Genomic DNA, 6,000 nt, shown 5'->3' with positions numbered 1-6,000 from the left:
ACAAGTCCTTGGGAGGCAAAACTTTGCACTTGATCAAGCCTTCGTATTGTCGAATGTTTTTCAGGTCGATGTGTTCCGTGAAAAATTGCGGGTGCCCTACAGGAAAGCGACAATATTTGCACACGTAAGGATACAGCGAACACACGTCCAAGTATTTGATTTCCTCTCCTTTCTCTTCGTCGGCTTGGTATAGCAAACAGGTGGCATTGGTCCTTCCTCCGTACAAACTATCCCTCGAGTTCAGGTGGTCCATGAACTGGTAAGTTTCCACGAGGCGTTTAAATTCGGGATCAGTTTTCAAACGGTGATCGTATTCGTGTTCTCACATTTCCACCACTTAGTATCCTTCCTGTTCTAACTTTAGACGTCGCTGACAAGTGGCCTGGTAGAAGTCTTCCATGGTTCGTTGTAAAAACTGATTTTTAGTGCCACGGTCAGGGTAACAGACGGGACATCCGCGAAATAAGCAACCGTTAAACTCGTACACGATCTTGGAGTTTTCTAAGTCCCAGCCATCGACCGAATGCGTTCCAATGGTTTTTTCAACTCCTCCGTTGCCGGCATGCTGAATCCATTTGTCTTCCTTTTCACACAAGCAATGTAACCAACGTAGGGCTTTGACCGAGTATTGACGCTTGACATAGTTGGTCGTTTGAGGACTGATGACAGCCACGGTGTTTTCAGGCATGAATCGTTGCCGGTACACTAAGGAACACGCTTTGGCAATGGTGCAAGCTTCTTTCAAAGGATCGACCCCTCCGTGTTCCATGAACAGTTCTCGAAATTTTCCACAGCAACGCCGGAAAATGTCCACGTCGGAACGACAATACTTTAGCATTTCTTCCTGAAAGTCAAAAGGGTTCGAGGCATGGGTCTGGTACCAAGTGTAGAAAGCGTCTCGTTGTTCGGTACGCATGTTGTCAGGGTCGTAATAGTGAGCCTCAGGCAAATGGGGTAGAACGGCGTGTTGATAGCCTTCCGTATTGAAAAAGTGTGGAGTACCCTTTAGCCATTTCTGTCATTCCAAACGTTTTAGGCATTCGACTCAAAGGCATGGCCAGTAACTCATCGAATCTTTAAAGTGTACTTGTCCCACTTGCATGAAAATGATTTTGGCTCCGTTCAAACTGACTTAAGGACACTCGGTGCCATGTTCCGTATATTATCTCAAAAGAAACTGTCCATCGTATCCGGAGAAATTGTGAGCCATCACCGTGGCATGACGATGACAATCTCGGTAACGTTCGATGTCCTCTTGGCTCCACGTCTTGTCGATGGGGTCTAAGACCCATCGGGCGAAATCGGCTAGCGTGTTCGGTCCCCGTAAGATTTTTTCACGCCCTCCAGGAATCTTGCTGCAGTAAGGGCAATGACTCACGATAGCTTCTTGAATGCACGTTTCGCACGCTCGATGAGCCACGCAGAAATTAGGAATGTGAATGCCAGTCTCTTGCATGCATTGAAAATCGAAAAAGATGAAATTGTCTTTCTTCTTGTGTCCATCCTCTTTCTCTGGTTGGGTTTGGTATTTTTGCACGTAGCATTGATGTTCCAAGTCCACGATGTGGTGACAAATGTGACATTTTTTCTTTCCTGAACATACGTGTGCCTTGGCACTATTGGCACGTATGCCTTATCCACACGCGGGGCCCAATCCCAGCAGTTGACAAGCGCATTTCTTCTGTGAACCTTGCGCCTTCAAATGTTGTTGGTAACAGGCAGGGCTGACAAACGTGCGCTGACAAGTTGAACAATGCACTGGTTCTTGCCCTTCGCTCAGACAGGGTGGAGAGGCCAAACATCTTGAGCATTTCGAGCCACAATGCTTGTGTTGCTCTCGATTGTTATAGCCATAGTCACATTTCTCACAGTATTAACCGTATCCCAGGAATCCGGTGATACTGGTAATGGTATCGAAATGGTCATCGTGATGATAGACATGAATGTATTTTCCGTCCTTAAAGTCTTTCCCTCGAAACAACAGAGGCCCACGTATTTCTTGAGGGTGCACTTTCAAGGTGTAGCGTGGAGCTAAAATATCTTGCAATGTTTGCATCTCAGGAATTCCACAGGATGTGTCTATGGACAGGCCGGCTTGTTGCAACAAGAGTTCTGCTTCACTTCGTTGTTTGGCTCGGTCGGAAAAGTTTTGAATAGTTTTCCAGGTTCTTTTCCATTCTACCGTGTCGTTCTTGTTGGCATAGGTTCGTTCCACCACGATAGCACGGGCTAAACACATCTGGTCTTGAGGGTTGTGAATTCGGACGAGACTCTTTTTGGTGCTGCGAAGGTCGTTCACCAATAAGACTTTTTTCGGCCAGTCCCTTGAGGAGGAGAGACGTGGGTCATGTCCAGTGTGGCTTTTCCATCGGTGATGTCAAACTGGTCATTGGATTGTTGTACGTGTTGAATCTTGTCCATGACTTTGGAAGCAGTCAATTCTGCAGGGCTACTAAACTCGATCCAAACAGGGGATTTCAAACCGTCGTGTTGTATGGACAGTCTCAAGCGATCGTCTTCTTTGGCATCACATTGTCGCTTTAGTGTGGTGAGCAAAGAATCACACACATCGATGATGAACCCTTCTGCTTTCTCCAACGGTACGTCGGACTTGAAATCTTTAAACTTCACCCTGTAAGTGTAAGCTGTGGTTCTAAATTTTCTAGAGGAGCGCTTTTCCGTCTCTCGAATGGAATAGTACTTTTCAGGGTTGACTAAGGGTGGTGAACTTTGTTTAGAGAGTTTGGATTCTGGTTCACTCATGTCCTCTTCAAAATCACTGGCATGAATTTGTGCCAAGACTTCAGCTCTGGTACGAGGCGATAGATCACGTTTCTGCCTCTTACTTTCTTCTTCTTTCTTCTCAAATGAATTGGATCGTTTCATCTTGAGTGCAAAACGTCAAATGACTAAAGTTTAAATACCATAGACTAATTTATAGTCATGGCAGACCAGCGTATATAAAAGGGTGTGTGTCTTGTCCTTTCACTATTCATTTCACTCTCAAACAGAGCACAACGATGGAAGAGACAACACAAATCGAACATTTCATCAGAGCTTTGCGAGGGGTCATTAGAAAATTCGCTTCAGACCAGCCGACGGACTACTCTCCTTCCTTGCGAGATAAAAGTCAAGATACTTGCTATATATGTCAGAAGAAAGGGCATTGGTCTTCAGAGTGTCCAGACCGTCAAAACAGAAAAAAAGGGGTTTGAAAAGACAAAAGTCAAGATACCTGTTATTATTGTCAAGAAAAAGGACATTGGTCTCCAGATTGCCCAAAAAAGAAACAAGAGGAGTCAGAAGAAAAGAGGGATTCTTCAGAAGAAGAGAGGGATTCTTCAGAGGAAGAAAGCAGCCAGGTAAAGAAAAAGAAACAGGAGAAGAAAAGAAGAAGGGAAGAAAGTGAGGAGGAAGAGGAGGAAAAGAATGTGACGGTGAAGAAATTTAAAAAACAGAGAGACTAAACAATGAGACAGAAGAAGTGTATGAACTTTTTAAAGTGTTCTGTTGTGAATTGTGAATTGGATTGTAAATATTTATAAAAGAATAAATTAGGTATAAAAGGTAAGTGTCTTTGGGTTTTGATTTTAAAATAAGAATGTACACTCACGCACTCATACACAGACACGTACTATCGGGGTAAAATGGGGTTTTTTTGAGTTATTGGCAATTGAAAGTCTATCTCTTTTCGAGAAATGTGGGTGGCCCTGAAAAGGGCCTTTTTTGGTGTAGGGGTGAGTTTAAGCAATCAACTTTAACTGCCTTAAGCCTTTGCCACGACCAAGGCCTACTTCTGGACTGCGTAATGTTGATGACGATGATGATTTGGTTGAAATCACTAAGGGTGGCACGGTAGGCTCAGTCACAGGGTTGGCGTGTTTAGCTCGGGAAGGTCGTATTCTCTTCGGTCGTAATAAAGAAGTCTGATACATTTGTTTCAGACTTCTTAACTCCGTTAAAATGTCTAACAATACGGTGACCGTTTGATTTTCACACCCTTGTTTCTTTGCTGCTTCTTGTTGTTGTTGTTTTTTTCTTACCTCTTCTTCTTGCTGTTGTTGCTGTAGGAGAAAAGCTTGTTCCGCTTCCTTTTGCTGTTGCAAAAATTTCTCCAATTCTTCTTTCTGTCTCTGTCTAAAATTCTCCACGTGCGGTAATGAAGAAGGAGACGAAGGTTCCGGAACAAATTCTTGCGAGGTAAGAAAATCCACAAAATCAAAATTCACCTCTTCTGAAAGTAAGTCCGGGTTCCCTTGGATGGTCTCCACTGCTGGTGCACCCCAATTGATCGTTTTCTGAGTTTCCGTCATGTTGAATAACTGTCGCATAGATTGACTGCACACAGGCGCTAGCGAATCTATATAGACCACGTGACGTCACAGACTGCTCTCTTCGGATTGGATGCGGGCTGACTGAATTTTGTAACGCGTGTTTGGATTGGTCAACAAACTCAATCCGTTTCAATCCTACCTCTACCTATAAATAAACGCAGTTCACCGCATTGATTCACCTGTTCTCGGCGCCTCAGCATGTGGACCGACGTACACTCTTCCACCCTTGTGTCAACGATGATGTTCCGGACGGACATACCCATGTATGTCCGATCCAACTGGACAGTTGTCCATAGGACAGACACCAGTCTGTGGATACGTAGGATCTACGTAGAAAGACAAGGATGCCTCAAAAGAGTCCTGATTTACGGTCCTACAATGAGACGCAGCCTAAGGACAAGAAGAAGACCAGTGCGGTGCCCCTTATGTTAATGGATACATTAACATAAACCAAAGGCCCTTTTCAGAGCCAGTCCAATCTCTCGAAAAGAGATAGACTTTCAATTGCCTACCCCGTTTTTTATTTTTTTTATTTTTTTAAAATAGGGTCCCGACCCTGTTCCATTTTCCCTTGTCACTCAACAGTCCCAAACTCTATTCCCCATGTTCAATTCCCCTTGGCGCTCAACAGTCCCACGATTTATTCCCCATGTTAAGTTCCCCTTGTCGCCAGGGTACAAACATTTTTCTCTAATGTTAAATTTTCCATTGTCGCCAGGGTACAACCCCCCTATTTTAACATTTAAATCCCATTGTCGCTAAAGTATCCCCATTAACTACTATTATTTGACACTTTCATTGGGTATGAAGGTGAACTGATTATGAATTATTTGACACTTTCATTGGGGATGAAGGTGAACTGGTTAGGAATTATTTGACACTTAAATTGGGTGTGAATATGACACTTCTGTTTGCACTACACTGTTCAGTCAATGCGATACTACTACGGACATCAATTCTAGTTACTTTGGCATTTAACAATACTGTCAAGCAGAAATGCAGTACTTGATGAAGGTACATGTGTCCTTAAAGATGGCTATATACTTTGTTCGGACGTCGTAACAATATGACTGAAAAATTGTTAAAGCTACGTTAAAAATCCAAATCTCACACACACACACACACACACACACACACACACACACACACACACACACCTTTTCAGTACGATTTTTGATAATCGTAGACTAGAACAATGTTTCCAGTATCGAATTTCTGAAGTAGTTATTTGAATTGTATCACATAGTCTGTATACTTTACATCAAGTGTGCGCAGTTAAAGATTTTCAATATAGCAACACGTTAACATATCACTTTATGTGATTCTGATTGGTCCAAATAAGCCCATGAATTTCTTTTACTGTCATTACAATTGATAAACATCAGTTATCTCGAACAGTATTTCTTCTCTTGTCATCAAAATTGATAAACATTTTAAAGTGTATTACACATCAGTTAACAAACATCAATCAACTTGAACTTCGTTTAACGAATCAGTGACAATTTTTCCAACTGCGTCAGTTTCTCAGAGACTGTTGTTGCAGTTTGCAAATTTTTTGAAGACGTCGACGTGACGTGCTGTTCATGCGTCGTAGTTTTTATCAACCTTTCAGTCATCATAACGAGAGGTGAAAAGAGCGCAATGTCCACGACAGTAGTATATGGGG

This window comes from Sinohyriopsis cumingii, chromosome 7 (assembly GCF_028554795.1).
Source record: "Sinohyriopsis cumingii isolate HCF-2022 chromosome 7, ASM2855479v2, whole genome shotgun sequence".
Lineage (NCBI taxonomy): Eukaryota > Metazoa > Mollusca > Bivalvia > Unionida > Unionidae > Sinohyriopsis > Sinohyriopsis cumingii.
This window is presented reverse-complemented; position numbering follows the sequence as displayed.